Here is a 26,637-nt window from a genome sequence, read left to right as displayed (position 1 = left end):
AAACTTCCAGCTCAGCACGGTCCCCATGACTTGTCCGGCCTTGCCCTACCTGCCTGTCTTCTTTCCCACCTATCCACTCCACCCTCTCCTCCCTGACCTGTCACCTTCATCCCCTCCCCCACTCACCCATTGGACTCTATGCTACTTTCTCCCCACCCTCCTCTCGCTTATCTCTCCACGCTTCAGGCTCACTGCCTTTTTTCCTGATGAAGGGCTTTTGCCTGAAACGTCGATTTCTCTGTACTTTGGATGCTGCATGAACTGCTGTGCTCTTCCAGCACCACTGACCCAGAATCTGGGTTCCAGCATCTGCAGTCATTGTTGTTACCTCCCATCACATGACCCAACATCTCAGCAAAAGCAGGACACACTGCGCATGCTCCAGCCAACAGTGACCCCGGGTGATTGATGTCAGCACCGGACCAATGAAAGGACGGTGGGCGGAGCTGGAGGACCTAACAGGAGGTTGATTCTCCAACCAATCACAGTGAATGAAGGGCGGAGCTAACGTAAACCATGTGATCACCCTCGCGCCTGACTCAGAGTCGCTGTAATGAATGCTCGGGAAGTTATGCAGAGAAAGGAGACGGTAAGGAAAGAAATAAACAGGGAAACGGGACAAAAACTGTGTTGCTATCAGCGGAGAGGTTTTACAAACAAATTGTGCATGTCGGAAAACCCAAATTTGAACGTCCCAGTCCCGTATTTGCAGTAAATGGAGAATTGCCTTAGTGGCTGCAGGCCTGAGTCTGCGCCGCCATCTTTATTCGGGACAAGGATTCACTGGACACGTGCGGAGCCGCCATCTTTGTCGGGGGCAAGGTGCAGCCAGGCGCATGTGCAGCCTTTCTCGAGTACAGAGTCATTGTGATGACAGCAGCCAATCCTGCTCTGATTCACCTCTGGGCTCCCTCAGGACCACTTTGTCAATGTCTAGCTTCATCAGTCTCCAACCATGGGTGTATTTTTGGTCTGTTTAGTACTGTATTATTACTTTTATAGACCCTTTGTAAATGAGTTTTTCGCTGTGGCCCAGTCCCTGACCATGTGCTGCTCTATTGTCAGATTACTTTTATCTTGAATATTTTTGACAGTCAAGAATTCTTTTTTCCAATAAGCAAGTGTATTTTCCTTCCATTTCTGACTATCAAGTTCTGCACCATTTTCATTCCCTGTAATTCATTTTGCACTCCCTGAAACATCAACTGCGTTTCTCCTTCCACAGATCCCAGTGATTAATGCCAAAGCCCTGTTGCCTGTGGAGGGGGTGATGTTTGACTTTCTTGTACAGCTGCAGTTTGTGTGGTGAAGGTGCTCCCACAATGTGGTTGGGTAAGAGACATTACAGATTATTCATTACAGCAACAGTGATGATTTGAAGATAATGTCCAAATCAAGAACAGTTTGTAGTTTTATTATCATGCTTTCACAAAAATATTATTGAGGACTTTAGATGTGAGGCCAGAGCTGGAGATATTTGGTCAGATGACCAAAAGCATTACCAAAAAGTAGGTTTTCAGGGATGTCTTAAAAGTGGAAAGCGGACCTGTGAGGTTTTGTCTGCAAATTCCAGACCATGTTGCTTTAGCAACTGTAGAATCAGCCACACAGTTGAAGTAATGAATTAACAAATCATTGGGAGTCTCGAAGAAAATGGGTTGTCGAGGTCTCGAAGGATGTGTGGTGAAGGGAGCTAGGGATGATCACAGCCAGGAATTATATGAAGAGTGAGTTCTCTAAATTGTTGTTGCTTATGAATAGGAGCCTTTTGATGGATCAACATATTTGGGGAGAAGTGAGCACATGGGCGACAGTTTTCAATTTTTCTTGAGATTACAGAGGTTGAATGTGGGAGGCTGGCGAGGAGTGTGTTTGGATAATTAAGTCTGGAGATAACACACGATGAATGAGAGTTTGAGTATATGAGCTGAGATGAGGGTGGAATCAGCTAGAAATAGTGGTGTTGGAGTGGGACTGAGCTGTCCCCCTCCCCTCCCCTCTGGTATACAGCTGGTTGTCAGGTTGTGAATCAGGCGGTAACACAATCGGGAGGTGAGTGGCCTTGGTGGAGCCTAAAATGAGTGTCACTCAGCTGGCTGTTGCTGAGCAGCTGCTGCTTGGTCGTCCTGCTAATGACTACTTCAATCATTTTACTGCTGATCGTGTGTGGACTGACAGAGGGAAATTGCCTGGATTGGATTGCCCTGTGTTTTTGTGTTGAACGTCCCTGGGCAACGTTCCACATTGTCAGTAGATGCCAGTCCTGGAGCGGTACGTGGCTTGGTGGGTGGCAAGTTCTGGAGCACAAGCTATCAGTATTATTGCCAGAATGTTAGCAGGACCCAAAGCCTTTACACTACTTAACCATTTTGTTTGTATTATTCAAACTCAACCGAACTGGCTTAAAGCTCACATCTGTGATGTTAGGAACCACTGGAGAAGGCTGAGATGGATCATCCCACTTTGCATCTGGCTGAAAATTGCTGCAAATGCTGTCATCTTGTCTTTTGCATGGATGTGTAAAACCACCTCCATCAGTAAGGGTGGGGATATCTGTGGTGCTTCCTGCAACGAGTTGTTTAATTGTCCATTACCATTCACAACTGGATGTGGCAGAACTGCAGAGCCCTGATCCACTCCATTGGTTGTGGGATGACTTAGCTCTGTTGCTTGCTGCTGATGCTGTTTGATTATGCAGATATTCCTGTTTAGTAGCTTCACCAGGTTGGCACTTCATTTTTAGGTATGCCTGGTGCTGCTCATGGCATGCCCTCCTTTCCTGTCCATTGTGATGTGTGAGTGCGCGATGTACAAACCCATGAGATTACAGATTGTGCTGGAGTACAGTTCTGCTGCTGCTGTTATCCCACAGTGCCTCAGAGGGATCCAGTTTGAGTTCCTACATCTGTCCCATTTAACACGGTGATAGTACCACTCAGCACAAGGGAGGTTCTTCTCAACTTTAAGGTGAGTCCTTGTCTCCAAAAAGACTGTGGGATGGTCGCTCTTACCGATACTGTCATGGACAGATGCATTTGCAGCTGGTAGGCTCATAACGATAAGATGTAGTATTTTTTTCCGTCTTGCTGGTTCCCTCACCAGCTGCTGCAAACCCCATTTGAACAGTTCTGTCCTTGTGGACTGAGACAGCTCAGTCTGAGGCACTCTCAGCTACTGAGTTAGACTCACCTTCCCAGAAGTCCTTCGCTCCTACCTCGCAACTCTAATATTCCATGTCTTTTTTTCACTGGAGAAGGATGTGGAAAAGTTTGGAGAAATGAATACTGATAACTTGAAAAGCATCTGTTACAGAGGAGGAGTTTCAGGATGTCTTAAATTGCATCAAGGTGGATAAAACCTTGGGACCTGATCAGGTGTATTCCAGAAATTTGTGGGAAGCTCGGGAAGTGATTGCTGGGCCCCTCCCTGACATATTGGTTTTATCGTTGGTGACAGGTGAGGTGATGGAAGACGGGTGCCACTCTTATTTTTTTTAAAAAAGGTGGTAACAAAAGACCAAGGAACACGAGAACAGTGAGCCTGAAGTCAGTGGCAGGCAAGTTGTTGGAAGGGATTCAGAGGGACAGGATTTTCATGTATTTGGAAAGACAAGAAATGATTAGAGAGTCAGCATGGCTTTGTGGGTGGGAAATTGTCGCTCTAACCTGATTGAGTTATTTTTGAAGAAGTGCTAGGAAGATTGATGAAGACAGACTTTGGACATTGTCTATATGGGCATTGAACAAGGTTCCACAAAGCAGACTGGTTAGCAAGGTTATATAACATGGAATGCAGGGAGAACTATCTATTTGGATACAAAACAGGCTTGAAGGTAGGAGACAGTGGGTGGTGATGAAGGGTTGCTTTGTGGACTGGAAGTCTCTGAAAAACAATGTGCTGCAGGAATGGATATTGGTCATTAAATAAATGACTTCGATGTGAATAGATGAGGTTGGTTTACAGAAAATACAAAATTGTAGATGTAGTGGACAGTGAAGAAGGTTAGTTTAGAATACAACAGGATCTTGATCAGATGGGTCATTCGAGTGAGGAATGGCAGATGGAGTTCAATTTAGACAAATGTGAGCTGCTGCATTTTGGTAAGGCAAACCAGGACAGGACTTAATGTATTTAATGGTAAGTTCCTGGGGAGTGTTGCTGAAAAAAGAGGTACATTGTTCCTTGAATGTAGAGTCACAGGTCGGCAGGTAGTGAAGGTGGTGTTTGGTATGCTTATATTTATTGGTCAGTGCATTGAATACAGAAGCTGGGACGTCATATTGTGGCTGGATAGGACATTTGACAATGAGAACCTTTTTCCACGTATGGAGTCAGCTATTACGAAGGGGCATAGCTTTAAATTAAGGGGAGGCAGGTATAGGACAGATGTTCGGAGTAGATTCTTTACTCAGCGAGTCGTGAGTTCATGGAATGCCCTGCCAGTAGCAGTGGTGGACTCTCCCTTTTTATGGGCATTTAAACGGGCATTGGATAGGCAAATGGAGGATAGTGGGCTCGTGTAGGTTAGTTGGGCTTGGGTCAGCGCAACATCGAGGGTCAAAGGGCCTGTACTGCACTGTATTTTTCTATGTTCTTTGTTGTATGATAAAGCCATTTCTGGAATTCCGTTTTCAGTTCGAATTTTCCTGTTCTGAGAAGGATGTTGAGAAACTTGAAATGGTTCAGACAAGATTTACAGAGATTTGCTACAATTGGAGGATTTGGGCTACACGGAGAGGCTAAATAGGCTGGGGTTAATTTTCCTTGAGAATCAAAGACTGAGAGGTGACGTTTGGGAGATTTATAAAATCACGAGGGGGCGTGGATATGGTGAACAGCTGGGATCTTTCTTTCACCCCAGGTTAGGTGAGTCCAAAACAAGACCACGTGAGTTTAAGTTGAGAGGGCAAAGATTTAAAAGGGATCAAAAGGGCAACGTTTTCAAGCTGAGTGTGGTGTGTGGATGGAATGAGCTGCCAGATGAAGTAATGGAGACTGATACAATTACAACATTTAAAAGGCATCCGATTGGGTACGTGATTAGGAAGGGGTTTGAGGAATTCAGACCAATAGCTGGCAAGTGGGACTCCATTAATTTAGGATTGCTCGTTGGCATGGGCGAATTGGTCCAATGTTTATGAGCTGAACATCTCAGCACAGATAATTCTCCTTGGATCTGAGAAGATTAAGCAGTGATTGCGACCAGGTGCAAATTTTTTTCTGGGATATTTTAATTTGCAGAGAGAGGGGAATTGTTAACAATGTCACAATATTAGTAATTACTTTATGTTAAATGGAAAGTAATGTGAATATGTGACCTATATTTTACTGAGTACCTTCTGAGCATCTGGAACAGTCTGAACAGCGGGTGGACACAGATTCAGCAGGTGTTCTCAAACAGATTTGCAATTTTACTTTCTATGGAAAGATTGGGAGGCTGTGGGTAAATGCGAGGGGAGTTGGGACGGATTTGCAGCATCTGCAGAGGGAGAGCACACAGCCCCAATGGGCTGAATAGCCCCCAGCCCCTGTGCTCTGTGATACTGCCGTATTCACTGTGAATGATGAAGCTCAACCCAAGGCAGAGAGAGCGAGGAGCCCACCGCTCACCTCACAATAGGGGATGGCTTGATTGATGGCAGCTCCAGACCAATGGGAGGACAGTCTGTGTGGCCCTGCAGCCAATGGGAGTGAATGAGGGGTGTGGCCAGCAAGACGACACCTGTCCATGAGCTGTGCAGATACAGTGTCACTGGGTGGGGGTGGGAGAGACAGCAGGGACTGGGACAGAGGCTGTTGGACCTGAATTACAAACTCCCGGTAAATTAAAACCAAAAGAACTGCAGATGCTGTAAATCAGAAACAACAACCAGGAGGTTCTGGAGAAGCTCAGCAGGGCTGGCAGCATCTGTGACGAGAAATCAGAGTCAACGTTTCAGATCCGGTGTCCCTTCCTCACAGCTGATGTTACTGTGAGAACAAATGTTGGTTTATATGCAGAAGGTAGGGTTTAGGGGAGGATGTAAGGAGTAAAGGATAGGTAGGGATAGAGTGACAAGAATGGTTGGATAAAGGAGTAGATAACGATCTGGCTGGGGGAGGGTGACCAGCTGTTAGTGGAGACTATTAGTCGCAAATCATAGGTAGTGTGTAATGACAGGCTGTGAGAACAAGGCCTAGTGTGTGGGGTAGGGAGCTAGGACATGGGATTGTTAAGCTATGGTTAGCCACTAACTGTCTCCGTTGTAAACTGTTCCCCACATATATCACTCCACGATTGGAGCTGCAGACGGGTGGCACAGTGGTTGGCACTGTTACATCACAGCGCCAGAGACCCACGTTCAATTCCCACTTCAGGCAACTGTCTGTGTGGAGTTTGCACATTCTTCCCGTGTCTGTGTGGGTTTCATCCGGGTGCTCCGGTTTCCTCCCACAGTCTAAAAGTGTGCAGATTAGGTGAATTGGCCATGCTAAATTGCCCGTAGTGTTAGATGTAGGGGATTGGGTCTGGGTGGGTTGCTCATTAGAGGGTTGGTGTGGGCTTGTTGGGCCATAGGTGCTGTTTCCACACTAAGTAATCTAATCCAAAAAAAACCTCTTGAATATCTTTCCTAACCCCCTCGGTCCTCCTTTAATATGTATCTTAAATTTGTTCTCTTTAATCAATGTTTCCAGCATTCGTGAAACACTTTAGGAGAATTGTCAGTGTGAAAGGCTCCATAAAATGCAGGTAGTTGTTGTTAATGTCTGACATCAGGAGAAACGGGAATGAACCCTCACTCTTATACCTCTTATGAGAAGATGGCGATGGGACTGGAAGACCAGGCAGTGCCTGTCGGTCCTCCAACCAATCGGAGTGAATGAGGGGCGTGGCCATAAGCAACCACGTGATCAGCTTCACTGGCAGCACAGTGTGTGTTGTGACCAGGCATTGGGAATGTGTGAAGGTGCAGGGCACAATTAAGGAAAGACATATTGACCAGGAAGAGAAGGAAATTTTAATGGAACGGGCTGAGATGTTTTACAGAACTTAGTGCACATAGGGAAAACACAAATCTAAAAATCCCAGGACCGTGTTTGTGGCAAACGGGAAAATGCTTCAAATGGTGAATGGTGCGAGTGAGTGCCGCCTCCTTTATTGGGGGCAGTGATTCATGGGAGAGGAGTGTGGCAGCCAACTTTGTGAGGGGCAAGCTGCAGGGGGACACATGCGCAGCTTTGCCTGGCAGGGAGTGATAGGGCAGGATTTACAGAGTGACAGAATCAGGGTGTTTTCAATGTCAGAGTGTGATGCTGGAAAAGCACAGCCGGTCAAGCAGCAGCCAATCGGTGGGAAGGAAGATGGACAAGAAGGTGGTGCCGAGTTGGAAGGCTGGATCTGGGATAAGGTGGGGGGAGTGGAAATGAGGAAACTGGTGAAATCCACATTGATCCCATGTGGTTGGAGGATCCGAACACAGAAGATGAGGCGTTCTTCCTCCAGGCATCAGATGCCTGGGATTTGAGGGTGGAGGTGGCCCAGGACCTGCATGTCCTTGGTGGAGCAGGAAGGGGAGTTAAAGTCTTGGGAAACAGGGTGTTTGGATTGTTCAGTATTTTACTGTTACTTTCACAGACCTTTTGTAAGTTAATTTTCCTCTGCTGCCCAACCCCTGACAACGTGCTGCTCTCTGAACGGACTGAATTTTCCACAATCACTTTGCCAGTGAATAATTCCTTTTTACACCAAAAGAGTGCATTTTCCTTCCATTTCTGACCATCAAATTCTGCAACATTTTCATTCCCTGAAATATCAACTGTGTCTCTCCTTCCACAGATCCCAGTGATTAATGTCAAACCCCTGTTGCCTGTGGAGAGGGTGATGTTTGACTTCCTTGTACAGCTGCAGTTTGTGTGGTGAAGGTGCTCCCACAATGTGGTTGGGTAAGAGACATTACAGATTATTCACTCAGCGACAGAGAAAAGTTGAAAATGTATGTGCAAATCAACAACAGTTTGTATTTTTATCATTTTTATAATTTCACGAAATACTGTTGATGATTTCTGACATTAGGCAACAGATGGGTATGTTAGATCAGGTGATCAAACGAATTGCCAAATAAGCAGGTTTTCGGGGATACATTAAAGGAGAAAAACAGATATGAAAGGATTAGGATAGGAATTCCAGACCGTGTTGCCTTGACAACAGTAGAAACAGCCAATCCGGTGAAGCAATGAATAAACACATCGTTGGGAGTCTGACAGAAAATGAGTTGTTGAGGTCTCACAGGTTGTGTGGTGCAGGGAGACAGGGATGTTCACAGCCAGGAATTACATCAAGGGTGAGAATTTTAAGTTGCTTGTAAACGGGAGCCTTTTGTTGGATCAACAACTTATAGAACAAGCGAGCACTTGGGCAATAGAGTTTTAGATATTCTTGATATTATATGTAAGTTGAATGTGGGAGGCTGGCCAGGAGTGTGTTTGGATAATGAAGTCTGGAGATAACACAGGGATGGAGCAAGTATTTCAGTAAATGAGCTGAGACTAGGGTGGGGTTGGGTGATCTCATGAATGGAGAAATAGAATGTAGAGTCAGGCTCCTCCTCATCATCATCATCATCACTCCCCCTCACCGATTCACAGATATTCTTCCTTGTTCTGTCTGTCTTTTCTGGTTATGTCCTGCTCACACATTCTGCTACCAACTAATATTTTACTTCAAGGTTGTTGGAAAATCCTTCTCCATCTCCACTCTCCCTTTCCTTTCTGAAGTCCTTGTATTCGGTGTCCCTCAAGGATCTATCCTTGGTCCCTCCAGTTTCTCACCTACATACTGCCAGGAAGTGACATCGTCCAAAAGCATTGTTAGGTTTCACGTGAACACTGACAATGTCCAGCTCTACCTCCCCATCATCCCTCCCCATTGCTCCACTGTTATTCTGTTATCAAACTGCTAACCATGCTCCCACTACTCGATTAGCTGCAATTTCCTCCAATGAAACATTGCAATGGTTAAACCCATTGCCTTCAGTTGATGTTACAAATTCCTTTCCCTCACTGCTGAGCCCCTCTCTCTCACTGGGAACTGAGGCAGAGCTACACTCTTCACAATATTGCTCTCCTATTCTGACCCCAAGGTGACCTTCTGATCAGACATCTACACAATCACAAGCACCAGGAATTCCAATCTGTAAAATGTTACTTGTTTCCCCCTCGCCCCAGCTTCATTGCTACTGAAACCCCTTCCCCGTGTTGGTGTTGCATTAAAGTTGACAAAACTAAAACAGAACCCTTGATTCTGCGACTGACCCAGAGTCTGGTTCTAGGTTCCCTCATGCTGGGACACATCCTGTCAGTCTTTACCTTGACAAACCCCTGAGGAAGCCGATATGTTTGAAAGAGTTCACTTCTTGTTCTTCCCAAATCGAGTGAGTAGAGTCCGGACTTCTTCAGCCTTTTCTTAAAAGAGAATCCCTTCAAACCAAGGATCATCCCAGTCAATCTTCTCTGAATGCCTCCGATGAAGTGATGTATTCCCTGAAATAAAGGTAGCAAAACTTCTCATTACTCCAGATGTGGTCTCACTCGCACTGTATAAAGTTGCTCTCAGGTATATACTTCAAACTCTTATATTGCAAATCCCTTGAAATCAGGAGCAATATTCCATTCCCCTTCCTGATAGCCTGGTGTAACTTTGTACTAGCTTGCTTTGTTTCCTGCACATTTACCTCTTGGTCCCTGTGTGGTGCAGCTTTCTCCAGTTTCCACCAATTAAATAGTCTCTGTTCTTTTTATTATCTCCTCCAAAATGAACAACTTCACATTTTCCCAAGTGATACTCCATTTGCCAACTTGTTGCCCACTTCTCCAATGAATCCCTCTGTGTAAACTGTTTATAATCCTTTTGGAACTTTACTGTTATGCCTTTCCTAGGAGATTTCCCCATCATTCTTCTAAACTTTTCCTAGGAACACTGGGCAGTGGGAAGCATACAGAGTTGCTGTCTTTTAAGGGATACTCTATGGAATGACTGGGAGGAGCTTACTGCCTATTTGGTCAGAATGGTGACAACTTGCCCCTGAAGCTGCATGAGCCTTTCACCCCCCTCCCCCCATGTCTTATTGATGAGGCACAGTGACAGCACAGAAGGAAAGAAGCAGCAACAAATCCTGCTCTCCACATCTCATTGACACTTGGAACATTCTCTCCCATGTGTCAAAGATCTGCCCTGTTTAGTCACATGAAGTCCCAAGATGGAAACTGATAGAAACCCAAGTAGATTACCCCTTGTGGAGGTCAGCAGTCATTCAGGGGGCAATGTGTCCGGTCATCCTGGGCCAGGAGGAGGGGATGGTGTTAGTTTCTAACCTGATCTGACAGTGACGGATTTTATAAACTTGTATTACAGGTGGACATTCAGATGGTAACCTTAGTCATTGTAACACCAAACTCTGACAGAATTACTCAATTCACCAGGACCTGGATATTTGCATTTAGTTGTGAGTATTGTGTTCCAGCTCATTCCTATTTGATGCATAAAAGTTTTCCTTTCAATCAAACCATCCTGTCAATAGATCTCCCCGAAGTCTTTCATATATGTCTTGTCAACAGTTTATGATGAGCTGATGAGTGTAAGGTTGATTATTCTAATGTATAATTTCTGTAAACCCCTCTGTCACAGGGCACCCACAATTTCCTCTGCTACAAGGAGAACAATCAGTTTCCCCAAACCCCTGATTCCCCAATGTCTGTTTGCTCTCTATAAGGTACACATCAGGATTGTGTTGGAACATTCTCCACTTGCCTGCATCAGTGCAGCCCCCAACAATATTAAAGAAAGTGAACATCCTCCAGGACAAAGCACTGTGCCTGAGTGGTGTCCAATCCCCCACCATCAGCATTCCCTCTCCCCACCCCCGGGGTACAGTGGCATCACTGTGTAAATTCTGTCCACGACTGATCTGCTTCAATGTGCGCTGATCTCCATATCCACATTAAGACATCATTTGTTAAGTAATAACACACAGGAATGCATTCATTCTCTTTCTTGCTAAATGTTTCTTTGATATAACTTTTGTAACTCCTCATCTTTCTGCTGTAATTCAATCACCTTAGCAGAGCTAAAATACTTTCATGTTTTCATACTTGCTCCTTCTGTTCCACTTATCTGGTCAAAAAGAAACTTTCGGATAACTCTATGTCAGCTTCCTTATCTGTGCCTTTATCCTGCTTGAACCTGTGCATTTGTGATCTTCTGATGACGTAATCAGGGAAAATTCCTGGATAAACATTCTCCAGGTCTTCAGTTGCCTGCATCTCCACTGGCTTTTCAACTAGAGTAGGCAGCACACCTACCAGCGAATCAGCTATAATATTTGCAAGGACAATTTTTATTCCTGGAGCCGAGAGTTAGGGGTCCAGTACTCCTACCACACATTCTCCGCTCTTCTCTGGACTCCATCGCCTCACTTTACATAACTGAGCACTTTTTGCCTCACTATGAATTCCTGTTCCCAGCATATTTTCTGGCAATAGCCTCTCAAGAGTTCATAAAGCCTCACTCCTCAGCATTACAGACTGAAAATATCCTGTGTCAATTAATATTGGAACCTCCTTACCAATTACTCCTGGCCTACGTGAATAAACTTGACCCTTCCATGTAGATTTTTTTTTACGTAGAGTTAGCATGTCCACTGATCATCTTGTACACTCTGAGGCAGTTGCCTAACTCCTCCAATGCTTTTTGTTACTAATTCAACGAAACTTCCAGGCTTGCCTTGTTATCCTACAGCTGGATTTCTCCCAGCTCACCAACACTGTGAATTTGTGTGGCCCACTTTATTACAATGAAAACACCATAGTATTTAAACTTCTTTGTCCCCTTCAAGGGGTTTTTTTTTGTTACTGTGGTAAATTATCATTACATTCTACACTGTGATCCACATTTCCCTTTGTACGTGAGGATATCACTTTGCTCCAATTTCTGTCCCTCAGAGACCAGAACTGGTTCTGGAAAGCAAAGCAAGTTTATGGACCAGTTCATAATCATCAGCCATTTCAGCAGCTAACCTTGCTGTTTGCACTCTCTGCTCTTCCACCTGAGTTTGCACTACTTCAGGTAGTGAATTTTTGAATTCCTCCAAATACTAACCTCTCTAGGAGCATTATAGTTTTGCCTGAATTTTAAAGCTCTTATCCAACTATCGAAATTAGTCTGATCCTTACAAACTCAGTGTAGGTTTGACCAGGATCCTCATTCGATTCCTGAAAGGTTGCCTATGTTGACTTAATGCTTTTTTAAATCTCTTCAGACTCCCCAGATACCTCCTTTGATAGGGATGTGAATACCTCACCAGTCCTACCTACAAGTTTCGTTTGGATCAACAAAACCCACATTGCCTCTGGCCACTGCATTTGTTGAGCCAACTTTTCAAATGAGACGAAAAGGTCATCACATTCTTCTCATCAAGTTGAGGCAATGCTTGAACATACTCAAACAAATTCTCACTCGGCTTCTGACTACCAGGGGTTGCTCATCCGCACTCTCTTCCTTACTAAGCCCACCCTCAGTCGTTATCTCCAGTGTTTATCATTGACTTCCCTTTTTAACTGTCAGTTTTTGCTATTCAAAAGGTCTCTCTTTTTCTCTCTCCCCTGCTGCTTTCTCTTTTGCCATTCTTTCTTTTTCCTCTCTGTTCTGATGCTCTCTCTTTTCCCCCTTCTGCATTTTATTGAAAGTCAAATGTTTCATTTATGCTGCCCTTTCCTTACGTCTCGCCGCTAACTCAAGATGTTTCATTTGCAACTGGATTCTTCCCATGTGTACAGATTCTGATGGTTTCTCCAGCAAGTTTAATTGACGAGCTACTGCTGTAATTACCTCTCCTTTCCTCAACGAATCAGTCAGTCCCAATTCCAGCTTCTCTGCTAATTCTGGCAAATTGGTCTTATTCACTTTTCGTAAAATATCCAAAGTCACTGCATGCACACCTAGGAAACGTTTGGCGACTGAAATAGCCATTACTATTCGAAGCATTGTCAACCCAGTCAAACGAATACCCGAACTAAAGGCACTAGCACCTCCCACTCGCTGTTGAAAATCCAGCAATGAGCCCCCAGTCTGTTATGGACGAGGCTAGACTACTCAAACATTCTTAAGCAAGCAGCCCAGAGCATAACTTTGCAGTTTGTTTTGGTAACTATCCAATGAAAATTACCCGGAGTAATTTAGCTAGGGTGACTTCTAGATTTTTAATCAGAGAAAAACGTTATTCACAAAATTAAACAATGAAACACAATGAACAGAATAAAGATCCACTACAAAATTCAACTTATCCAGCTAGACATAATTATGCTATTCCAAATACACACAATAGTCCCAATAATCAAACTCACATGAAATAACGTCATAATGGAATGCATGTTTCCAGGTTGAAGCTAAATGGCAGAAAAGAGAGAGAGTTTCCACACAGCTCCCAGTTGAACTTCCCAGTTCAAGACTCAACTGAAAACTGCTCAGCTCAACTCAACTCAGCTTGCTCAGCTAAAAGAGCTGACCACTCCCCGTTCATTATACAAGTCACTTCGAAAGCTTGACCACTTTGGCCTGTAGTTTCATCTGTTTACATATAAATAAAAGGACTCTGAAAATCCCTTTCATGTCTGCACATAACCAGACTGATCATAGCCTGGCCCCGTTTTATTGCTGCTCTGAAAGGACAGAGTCTACTTGAGCCAATGAACAGCTTTTAGCAAACAAGAAGGATTGGTTTGTGACAGAGAAGACAGGCTAGTGTTCTGTATGGAGGTCAGAAGCTGGTGGGAATGGCTAATACTGTCAGAGTGTGGCTGATGACAGATTTGTGAACAACATGACGTTCAATGCAAGGTCACACACCAACTGTACATCCAGATGGTGAGAGTTTATTCAGAACCTGGAGCTCTCTCTCTCTCAACCAACATGGGGGCTCCATAGAGCTCTGTAACTTATCATAGAGTCATAGAATCCTATAGCACGGAGACAGGCCATTAGCACAAACTGGTTCATGCTGATCAAAATGTCCATCCATGCTAACCCCATTTCCCTGTGCTTGGTCCATATCCTTCTAAACCTTTTCTATCTATATATTTGCCCAAATGTGAAGGCACATATCATGGAAAACATGGTATATCTAATGCTATCCGTGTTTTATTTTGAAAATAATGAGTGTTGATTCATAACACTCTAGTGTTAATGCAATCACGTTTTTATTCTTTTTGTAGCGTTACAGATTAAACACTTATTTCCTTCACACTCTCCTCATCACTGCAGGGAATTGTCTGGTGAAACTCCATTACACCGTCTCTCTGTAGCAAAGAGATTATTGAATATAAATGAAAGAAAATACTGTCTCAAGTACACTCCACAACTGCAGGACGGTGTCTTCACTCTTATACTTTAATCATTTTGTAATGAACGATACTACTCATTTTAGTGCTGATTACTTGCTGAGTCATAGACTCATAGAGATGCACAACATGGAAACAGATCCTTCGGACCGACCCGTCCATGCCGAGCAGATATCCCAACCCAATCTAATCCCACCTGCCAGTACCCGACTGCTCTGTAGGGATTCTGTTAGTGCCTCATGATCAAGGAAATCCAGCTCCTTTTCACCAAGAGCACTTCCCATCATCTCGCCTTCTCATAAATACACAATGAGAAGGATTGCATTTTTTTGCCAATCATTTATTTGCCTTATGAAGCAAAGTCACACCAACAACAACATCGCTGTTGCCATTGGAGTTGATTGGAGATACTGAGGAGGCGATGATCCAGCTGTATTATCTCTGAGTATGAATCCAGGGAATCAGGTAATGAACCAAACACCGGATCTGAATCCCACAACAGCAAATGTTGGAAATTGAATTCAATAAAATATCAGCAATTAAGAATCAAATGAAACAATGAAACCATTGTCGATTGTCCTACTGAGCACCCTAATGCACTGCAGGAAAGGAAATTTACCATGTTCAGCTGGTCGGGCTTACATGTAACTCCAGACCCACAGCAATGTGGTTAACTCTCAGTTGCTGTTTGAAATGGCCAAGCCAGCCACTCGGTTATATCAGTCACTTCAAAACCTCAAAGAAATGAAACCGCATGGACCTCAGCACTGACTACTTACAGCCCACGGACTGCAGTGGGTCAAGAAGGCAGCTCACCACCACCTTCTCAAGGACAATGGGGAAAGGGAATTAAATACTGGGCCAGCATCCCATTAATGAATAAAGGAAGATGATCACACTCAGGGAAGAGAGAAAAACAGACATAAAATCTTTAAACAGGAACTTTGACATATACCTTACATGGTCATGATTATCATTAATATAGGAACAGGAGAAACATAAGTAAGGTTTAATTTCATTTTTTATTTCCATCCCAGCTGATCATCAACAATCTCTTTGCTTCTTTCTCTCTCTATCTCTCTTTCTCCATCTATTCAACTCAGTCGTTCTCCCTTTCATAACAGATGTCGGTGTCACCAACATTGATCACGCTATTTCCCAACTGTGTTCAGTTCTGATGTATGGTCATTAGAATTGAATTGCCAATTCTATTTTTCTCTCGACCCGAGGAGGCTGCCAAATCTGCTCAGTTTGTCTGATACTTTCTCGTTCTTTATTGTTTCTGCTCTGTTGCATCACTCTTTGAGTTATTTAACCTTTAATTTGCTATTACTTGGAATGTCTGCATCACTGACGGGCAGCATTTTTTGACCTAACCAAATGTCATTTACTGTGAGGTCATTCTTTCAGGCAGTACAGAACCAAGCACATTTCTATGGGTCTCACATCAATCTTAAGCCAGACCAGATAATAACACAAGATCTATTCATCAAAGGACATCAGTGAAATAGATAAACGTATGGACAAAATGCTGGAAATGTTATGGTTGTTATTTCCAATTCCTGTCTTTTGTATTTACTTTCTGACATCGTCTGTGGTAGGATGTGGAATATCATCTTTCTGTGTAATAGTCTGTGCATCTGAATTACATTTCTTCCGACATTACTGCGCTGAGAGAGTGTTTCTGTCATGAAGTTATTTTAGAGACAAGAACAAAGTTGCGATCAAAATATTTGCAACTGAAAGAGTGCTTAGAGGAAAGGTGTAACCATAACGTCTGAATTTTACAAAAGCATAAATAATGGTTTATTAAGCGTCAACATTGAAGCCAAGATGGTGGCTGGGCATATAATCGAGCTGGTAGTGGATAGGTTTTGTGATGGACAGAATACCGAGACACAAATGAATTTTATTTATTTTAATTCGGTATTGTGAACAGTCTCGTTCCCAGATGTGTGTTAGGGCTGGGTGTGGGCGGTTCTGACATTTGTGGGTAATCAATGGAATTTGCATTTGAAACTAAAGACAATAGTTTCCGTCTTTGTCAAATACAGATAACAGAAATAGCAAAGAAGTTCGCCATGGTTGAAGAGATTAATAAATGGATAGAAATGAAGAAACTTACCAGGAACACCAACAATAGCGAGGATAGGGTAGTAACCCGCCTGGATAATCATCAGTGTACCCCATATCCGATATGGTAATGTTGACCAAGACCGGAAAAAATAGTAAAGACCCAAGGATAAACCCCTGTCCATTGTTGCAGCATTCCAGTCTAATGTTCTCAGATTCTGATCCATTAATGGATCATTCCAAACTATTCTCAGATGTTTAAATCTCCTTTTTTGTCTCTGCAGCTGCTGATCCCTTTGAGCGTTGGAGTTGATGCATCTGCTGCTACAATGGCATAAACCATTGCAAGAGGCCCCTTAATAATAGGAGACGGAAACATCCAGTGACACAACTGTGATCCATGGAGACTGGCATCAATCACAGTCACTGAACAAACAGCTCCATTTAACCCCTTTCAGTATGGTCCCTTCAGTTCACAAAAACTACTGGGCAGGATTGAATGTTGGCACCTTTGGCTATTGATCACATTTCCCATCACCCATTGCTCTCGTGAAGTTAGTAGAGAGGGAGAATGATGCATGTTTTCTTATCGCAGGCTAGATGATTCTGATGCGTTGTCCGTTTGCAATACTGTAACTGGCTGAACCTCCCACCATCACCACCCTCAAAAACCACAATCTACATGCTGTTACCGTGCAGATCTCTCCTCGACTGGAACAGGTACCAGCCAATATACTTACAGTGGATATACTTGCACTCCAATACATAGGAAATGTGAATTTGCCTGGGTATTCCTTTAATTGATCTAATAAGGCAATTTTGTATCTTCAACTCTCAATGTGCTTTTGCATTTTTAAAAATATAAACTCACAACCACCTTAACGCACTTTATTAAGCACAAGTTTCTTCACTTTCTCCTCATGGTAGCATCATGGCAGGATTTAGTCTGATGAAACCCCGTTGGACTGAATCGCTGATAAGATCATTATTTATAAAGCTGATTCAGCCTGTACACAATACACCTCACAGTCTCTCAACAAAACACTATTACTGGGAAAGATACATTTACTCTGATACTTTAATCATTTGGCATGAAGAGCCACATATCATTTACTTCCTGCTACGTAAAAAATCTGTTTGTGACATATGACCAAACATATCCAGGTCTGTTTCAACAACAGCACTTCCCAATCTCTCACTATTTAATGAACATAAATGTGAATTATGATATTTGTTGTTCATATCTAAAATATTTTATATCTTGTGAAGAGCTATTGCCCAACCACTGATCCTTCTGATACCCCAAAGCCTTCACTCCAGATAATTATCCTACTCCCTTCATTCTCTCGATTATCCAACTTTTACTACATTCGGTGTATTCCACCCCTACTTATCCATGGACTCTAACATTCCCCACTCACCCCATTCAAACATGTCTAACTCTGCTGAAAATTTAAATACTTCATTCCCACTGGTTCTCAATTGTCGATATCACAACGGACAACCTCCACAAAATCCAGCAGGTTTATCAAAAATCAAGATCATTTCCCCTTCCTGATTCTAGATTGACTCTACTGAATCATGTCATTATTTTCCAAGTGTCTAGTTGTCACATTCCTCACAAAAGGTTTCAATGTTTTTCTCACAGCTTACACTGCTTATAGTCCAACAGGTTTAATTGGAAGAACACTAGCTTTTGGAGTGACGCTCCTTCATCAGGTGATAGTGGAGGACTCGATCGTAACACAGAATTTATAGCAAATGTTCACAGTGTGATGTAACTGAAATCATACATTGAAAAACTGATATTCTGTTAAGCCGATCATCTGTTAGAATACAGTGATAATTTCACTTCTTTCATGTGTAAATCACAAAACGTTTTATAAAGCTGCCTTCTCAGGTTAGCTGTTAACAATGGTGATAGCTAGACAATATGTTGAAGGTGTTATAGGGTTACATTGTACATTGTTCAAAAACTGCATGCATTCATGTAGAACTCTGAGCTCAAAAACTGCACGACTTTATGTAAAACTCCGTTATCTCACTTTTTACATGAGAATCAAAAGGCATAGAGAGAGAACACAGGAGGCTCACACCTTCAACATATTGTCTAGCTATCACCATTGTTAACAGCTAACCCAAGAATACAACTTTAAAAAAAGTATTGTGATTTACACATGAACGAAGTGAAACTATCACTGTATTCTGACAGATGAAAGGCTAAACAGATAATCAATTTTTAATGTATAATTTCAGTTACATCACACTGTAAATTTTTGCGATAAATTCTGTGTTATGATTGAGACCTCCACTATCACCTGATGAAGGAGAGTCCCTCCGAAAGCTAGCGTGCTTCCAATTAAACCTGGTCGACTATAACTTGGTGTTGTGTGATTTTTAACTCGGTGTACAATAGCTGCTTTCCAGTCTGGAGGATCCTTTCCAGAATCTAACCAGCTTTGAAGAACAATCAGTAAATTCTTTCACTCGCTCTCCTGCCACCTCCTCAATAGTCAGGTATGTAGCTCATCAGATGCAGCTTAATACCAACCTTAAATCCAATAAGATTTTGAAAGACATATCTTTTATTCATTCTAATTACCTACTGTTCCTCATTTTCACCAATCACTCTGTACTCTTGTATTTCTGGAAGTTTCTTTCTGTATCATCCTCAGCGAGATGGACACAATATAATGTTTTCAGTGCAGAGGTGGGTTCTGTCAGCCAGTGAATATATCGGAGGACTGCATCCAGTGATTATGGATATGTTAATCACGCCTGCCTGGAAAGTTCCAGAGCTAATCCAGTTGAATTCATGTTGAGCATCTGCACAGTCCTGTCAGTGGTGTGAGGCTACACAGTATACTGAAGGAGGGGACACAGCTCAGTGACCACCTCAATTTTGAAACAAACTGGTTTCATACCTGACTCCTGGTCCAACTTAGACAAATGTCCCGGGAAATCCCAGGAAATTGCACTGTCCTGCACCACCCGATTGATACAGATTCCCTTCTGTGGAGCCCCATCTCCATTAGTTTAACATGGACCCAGACACTTTGTAAATGCAGTGTATAGAGGTGGGGTCACCAGACCCAGCAGCTGACAATACAAACCCAAGATAAGCATCCACAGAATCTCCACTGATTTTCCAATGAATGGAATGGGTCAATTCCCCACACGGAACGTGCGCACACTCAGTGTTGAAAACTATTTCCACTCCTGAGTTTCTCTTCCTGGCTGAGAAAGCCGTTGCATCTCTTCACACTCACACACTAACAGTTTCTCTCTACAAAGAAGCAGTTGACAATGTATCATTACCTTTCTCTATATCTCAGCAACTATAAGGGCAGCACCAGTATGGCTAATGGATTTGATCATCACACTCAGAGAAGAGAGGTACAGGGAACCTAACTCACTTTTAACAGGGACAAATCTAAACGGATGCGATATTCAGGAATATGGGAAAATGGGGAAATGTGAGAATAACTTGCCATTTTGTTTTCCTTTCAGTCCATCATCAGAAATCCCTTTGCTCACTTGTCATTTCCTTTCCTCTCTTTTTCTGGCCATTTCTCCATCCATTCAATTTAAACCTGTCCCCCACCTCTCTCTCCAACCCAACCCTCCATGATACCAGGATAAATAATAATATTTCCCAGTTTGCTTTCAGTTGTGAAGCAGGGTCACTGGACTCAAACTGTTACCTGCATTTTTCCTGACAGAGGCTGCCATACCTGTGAGATTCTCCAACACTTTCAGACGCTGGAAAATTTTATTTTCGATCTCTAGCACCCAGCGTTCCTTAGTTTATTTCACCTTTAATGCTGTTGTTTCTCGGGATGCCAGCACCATGGGCAAGGGCAGCATTTGTTGTCAATCACGTATTGTCCTTGACTACGTAGCCATTTGTCAAGACAAAATGGAGCCAACAATTTTGTTGTGAGTCTGAAGTCACACTGAGCTCAGACTGGGTAATAATATTAAGTTTTTTGAGCAAAAACTATCAGTGAAATAATAAAAATAAATCTTAACGGTTTCTGGTTTCCATGAGTGCAATTAGGTTTCATTCCAATTTTTGTCATTCGAATTTAAGCTCTGTCATCGGCTGTGGTAGGATTTTAAATACAGCCTTGGAGTCACAGCCCCTGCCTCTGAATTACCCGTCTAGTTACATGATCACTCTGATACAGAGTACTTATTGCCTAGTCCATATTCCCAAATTCCTGCCAGAGACAGGTGGCGGGAAAATCCATTTTTTCTTCCCTTTTCTTCGCTTTCTATATTCATACAGTCATATCGCATACAAACATATTCTTTGATCCAACTTGTCCATGCCGGCCAGGTTTTCCTAAATTACACTATGTCCATCTGCTTGCATTTGGCCCATTTGCCTCTAAACAGTCCCCATTCACGTGTTTGTCCAAATGTCTTTTAAATGTTGGAGCTGCCAGTCTTCCTCTGGCAGCTCATTCCATCACCATGTCACTCTCTGTGTAAAAAAAAGTTTCCTCTTCCTCCCTTTTAAATATTCCCTCTTCCACCATAAACCCATGGCTCTATGATTTAATTTTCCTAGCCTGTGGAAAAGACCTTGGCTTTTCACCCTGCCCAAGCCTCCCCTGATTTTGCAAATTTCTATAATGTCACCCCTCAACCTCCTACACTCCATCTGATACTAACTTCAAGAACAAGCACTTAAAGATCAGCCCTCCAAATTTGAAACAATGTTAAAAGTGACGGGTAAACAACACTCAGCCCAAGCCTCATACTGTTATTTGTTTTCTTCTTTATGTTACAATAACGAGTCAGCATGAAAATCTAACTAGTGCCAATAAGCCGTCAAGCACCTGAATGTCTTTGTCTGATGGCGGTGATCTCTACAGTGAAAGTGTATCTCTGGCCAGATCTGTATAATACCACTTATTCAACATTCTCCCTCCTGGCCTCCCTATGACCTTATGTGGTTGTTTCTTCTTTATGTTGCACTCAATAGAGAGAATCCCTTTCCCCCAGTCACATCTTAATTTAAACTCATTTTATGTCATCTTCTCATTCACCACTGCTAAAAGCCTGTTTATCTTTTGCCACACCCTCTTTTTCCTGTCACCTACCCTTCACCTCTGGCAAGGGACTAAAATACCCAGTGTCCAATCCTTTTCAGTTCTGAAGAAGTGTCACACTGGACTTGAAACGCTAACTCTGTTTCTCTGTCTCTGCAGATGCTACCAGACCTGCTGAGTTTCTCCAGAAATGAATAGGCACAGCACAAATTTTCAGTTAAACAAATAACTATGAATACTTGAAATAAAAATTCACAAATTGCTGTAGAAACTGGGAGCTTTGCCGAAGGGTCACTGGACCCAAAAGATGAACTCAGCTTTCACTCCACAAGATGCAGAGATACCTGCTTAGTATTCAGCAATTTCTGCTTTTCAACATTTTCCAAAGACGTATGTCGAATCTGCTCAAAAGCCCTGTCCAGCACAAAGCGCTGTACATTGAGAAGTGAACTAAAACAAAGTGCACAGTTTCATTGGCTCTGAAACGACATAAGGCTGGCACCACTGGCACGACAGAGGTCTTAATCATGGTCAGGGAGAAAAACACTCGAAAAGCATTCATTTCAAACACAGAAGATATGATGATGGGAAAGAAAATGATTCATATTAATAGTTTGCACGTCAGAAAACAGGTTACGTCACTGAGTACAGGTCTGATGGGTGAATGGGTCTCGGTGTGAACTGGGGGAAAGTTTGTCGAATTGATTTGCAGATATTGCAGCTCATACTGGGTTATCATGTGATGCTGTAGATCACAGCAGCAGCGGCAGCAGCATTGCGTTCAATCACAATCCATAACTTTTCTTCCAGGATAATCCATCACTGTACCATTATCATCAAGCCGTGTGATGGTTCAGTGACGAGTTTGGGTGAACATACCAGAGTCAGAACCATGTGTATCTAAACCTGATGACAACCCATTAAAGCTACCGCATTTGACTGGTTACATTCCAAACAGCAGAACTACCATCTGGTGGAGAAGGGGAAATGATCCCAAGACAAACAGATAAGATCTAAACTGTGCAATCAAGCCACATCCAGTCATCATTGTTGATGGATTAATAAACAACTTACAGGAGAAGATAACTCCACAAATATCCCCAGCCCCGTACATCGGTGTAAAAGACAAGGATGTAGTATCTACACCATCCTCAGCCAGAAGTGTTGAGTCGATAATCCACCTCACCCTACTCATGATGCCCACAGAATCACAGATGCCAGTCTTCAACAAATTCGATTCGCTGCACGTGACATGAAGAAAAAGCTGAACACAGTAAATATGATAACGGCAATGGACCCGGACACAATTCCTGCAATAGGACTGAAGACTTGTGCTGCACAACAAGCCGTGTCCCTGAGGAAGCTGTTTCAGTCCAGCTCCAACTCTGAAATCTGCCTGGCCACGAGGGAAGTTCCTCAACTATATCCAGTCCCATAACAAGGGAATGATTACAGTCTGACCATTTACCATGCCTTCAGTCCCGTCGCGATTATCATATTGGTGGGAGTTATTTTTGACAGAGCTGTCATACAGCACAGAAATAATGTGCTCAGTTTAGTGAGTTTTCTAAATTTCACTATGATCACTTCCATTCTTTGAAAGTCTGAAGAACACAGGCCGAGTTTCCACATCAGGCAATCTCACCATCTGAGGGACTAATCTGGAGAATGTCCATTGCACACCCTCCGTGGTCAGTGTATCCTTTCTCAGATTGGGTCACCAGCACTGGTGAGGTCAATGTACAGTTTCATTAGCAAGCTGTGATACTGCTTCAACATGACCTTCAGACTATGTTATGATTCTCTTAAATGAAGGCGAACCTTACTTTAACTTTCCACTTCGATATATACCTCCAATTACCATTCACATTACTTTATTTATGGATTCACTGCATGAGGTCTTATAAAAAAAGCCTTCTGAAAATCGAAATATGTCATTTCTATGTTGCAATAAACAAGTTCAAATCATTCTGAAGTTTGTCAAAGATGAAGACTCTGTCAGAATCTGTCAGAGCATATTGATTCTCTCCAATGTTGCTGTTAATTTCTAAATGTCCAATATCACAACCTGCATAATAGATTCCATCGGTTTCATTACAGATGTCAAGATAATTGGTCTGCAGTTCTCCACACTATCTCTTCTTCCCTTTGCAGATGCTTAATCCCTTCCATTCATCTCCAATGCTTGGAACACATTTACTAACTTCCAGCCTCTGCAGAATGTACAGGAAAAAACAGTGATCGACAGCACAATTAATGCGTCTACTGCTGATTTATTTCTAATATTTTGATACGAAGTACAACTGGCTCATCAGACTTAGCAATGCTCAATCCAGCTACAATACTACTATGCTAGCCTTCAACTACTACCTTGTTATTGACATGAATTGACTTTATGTCTTTAGTTCCACAAATTCCATGTGATCACTTATTATTTCTCAGCGATTTTCTGGATCTTCCTCCGTGATGACAGATGCAAAGTAACTGCTTACTTTCTTGGCCATTTCCCTGTTCTCCACAATCACCTCTCGTCTCCCGATTACAAAATCCCACATTTGACCCTGCTTTTATTTTGTTTTCTTTGCAATACAGATTGTAGATTTATGCTATCTTTGTGTTCTTCTTTCACAGAATCATTAAAAACCCACAGTGTGGAAAAGGCCCTTGGGCCCAACAGGTCCACCCTGCCCCTCCGAAGAGTAACCACCCAGATTCATTTCCATCCAATTCTACATTTTGCGACTGATGCACCTAATCTACACATTCCTGAACACTTTGGGCAAATAAGCCTGTCCAATTCACCTAACCTGTAAATCTTTGGACTGTGGGAGGAAACCAGAGTACCAGGAGGAAACCCACACAGGCACAGGGAGAATATACAAACTCCACACAAACAAATTTCTGAGAATTCCCCGGTTGCCACAATGTCTAAAATTCTTCTGAACTCACTTCCTATGATTAATATAATCTTTAATTTATTATGTTAGCCTCCATTAAGTCACTTGCCCTTTCTTTGGTGATTCTACCTTAAAGAAGTAGACATATTTTTCAGACATTGTAGGATTTCTCTAGATCTCCCGGTCCTGATCACGTGTATCCAGGAACACAGCAAGAGGGGAGAGAAGATATTGCAGGGCCCCTGGCTGATCCTTTTACATCATCGCTGCCCATGGGGGAGGTCCCAGAAGACTTAAGGGTAGTGAACGTTTTGACCGTGTTCAAGGAGGGCTGTGAAGAAGAACCTGTGAACTATAGACCAGTTAGCTTAACAACTGTGACATGTAATTTCCTTGAGAAGATTTTGAGAGATAAGATATGCATGCATTTGAAAAGACACGGTTTCATAAGGAGCAGTCAGCACTGCTTTGTGCATAGGATATCATGGCTCACAATTCTTTAGCGTTATTTTGAAGAAGTGACATGGAATGTTGATGAGGGTAGATGGTAGTCCTATTCTATCTAGATTTCAGAAAGCTTTTGATAAGGTTCAACATGATAGGCTGCTCTGAAAGGTTCGATGGCGTGGAATCCAGGGGGATCTGGCAAATTGGACACTCAATGGGCTTGATGGTAGAAAACAGAGGCTAATACTGGAAAGATGCTTGTTGGACTTGAGGCCTGTGATTAGTAGAGTGTCTCAGGTGTCGGTGATAGACCTATTACTGTTTGTTATCCATATCAATGATTTGGATGAGAATGTGCAAAGCATGATTCGTAATTAGGCTGATGACAATAAAATGGGCAATACTGTGAACAGTGAGAAAGGTTATCAGAAATTGCAGCAGGACATTGATCAGCCGGGGAAGTGGGACGAGAAATGGCAAATGGAGATTAATATATGTGGGGTGTTGCATTTTAGAAAGTCAAATCCAGGTTGGTGCTTCGTGGTGAATGTTAGACTCTGAAGGAATACAGAAGAACAGAGGGACAATGGAGCTCAGGTCCTTGGTTCTCTGAAAGTAGTTGCACGTAGACACAGCAGTGAAAAACGCTTTTGGCACACTGGCCTTCATCAGTCAGGGCATTGAGTATACACGTTGGCGAGTTATATTGCAGTTGTACAGGACGCTGGTGAGGCATGCACTTGGAGTATTGTGTTCGGTTTTGTTCACTTTGCCGTAGGAAGGATGCGATTAAACTGGAAAGAGGACTGAAGAAATTTACAAGGATGTTGCCAGTACTGGATGGTCTGAGTTGTAGGGAGAGTTTGGACCGGCCAGAATATTTTCCATTGAGTGTAAGAAACTGAGGGGAAATCGTATAGAAAAGTATAAAATAATGGGATGCATGGATAAGGTGAATGCACTCATTCTTTTTGCCAGTTTTGGGAATCGAGGTCTAAAGGACATCAGGTTAGAGGTGAAAGAATAAAAAGGATCCTGAGCGCCAACTTTTTTTCAGGCAGAGGTTGGTACACATACGGAATTAGCAGACAACGGTTTTGTTGAGGCAAGCACATTAACAACGTTCAAAAGGCTTTTAGACAAATATGTGGATAGGAAAGATTTAGAAGAATAAGGGCAAGGACAGGGAAATGGAATGAGCAGGATGGACGTTTTGGTCGGCACGGACCACTTTGGTCCAAAGGGCCGGTGTCCAAGCAGCAGGGCTCCATGGTTCTATGACTCTAACAACCATTGCATGCCCATCACTTCATGCTCAAACATTAAATATTGCAGGCGCTGCACAAAATATAACATATTAACGTCTCTATTCCTCAGAGCAAGATTACTAATGAGTCCTTCTGACCACACAACACCAAATCCGAAATAACCTGCGCTCCTGTTTGAGTTATAACATACTCTTCAACCAACCTGTTATACGCTTATAGAATTTATTTTTCACAAAATTAGCAGTCGCTTAGTTAACGCAGTTTAGATGCAATTTAAGATCATGCAGTAATACTGCAGCACCCACAGTATTTGCATCTCTAATTTCCAGAGTATACAATGCTCAGAATTTACAAGAGAGCATTGGTTTAGATACAATGCTTGCTTCTCCTTCCTATTTGTAAGATCCACCCAAACTGATTCTGTGTAATCTGAGGGATATGGTCAGTGGCGTTATTAGTGATACACTTGGACAAGACATTGGGTGAGGGTCACCTCGACACTGACATGATCTGAAGAAATGA

General features: G+C 42.7%; 1 long non-coding RNA gene across 2 annotated transcripts; it reads left to right on the top strand.

The window, feature by feature from the left end:
- Positions 1 to 532: 532 nt before the first annotated feature.
- Positions 533 to 23,351, top strand: LOC132825988 (uncharacterized). Of its 2 annotated transcripts, XR_009645841.1 has the most exons (6): positions 533 to 589; positions 1,226 to 1,332; positions 7,817 to 7,923; positions 10,391 to 10,481; positions 16,728 to 17,163; positions 22,314 to 23,351. It is a non-coding gene; the product is annotated as an uncharacterized LOC132825988 (long non-coding RNA). The 2 variants fall into 2 exon arrangements; XR_009645840.1 differs by lacking the exon at positions 22,314 to 23,351 and having other exon boundaries at positions 16,728 to 17,303.
- The last annotated feature ends 3,286 nt before the right edge of the window (positions 23,352 to 26,637 follow it).

This window comes from Hemiscyllium ocellatum, chromosome 21 (assembly GCF_020745735.1).
Source record: "Hemiscyllium ocellatum isolate sHemOce1 chromosome 21, sHemOce1.pat.X.cur, whole genome shotgun sequence".
NCBI classification, from domain to species: Eukaryota; Metazoa; Chordata; class Chondrichthyes; order Orectolobiformes; family Hemiscylliidae; genus Hemiscyllium; species Hemiscyllium ocellatum.
The sequence above is the reverse complement of the archived record's forward strand: the minus strand, read 5'-3'. Positions and strand labels throughout refer to the sequence as shown.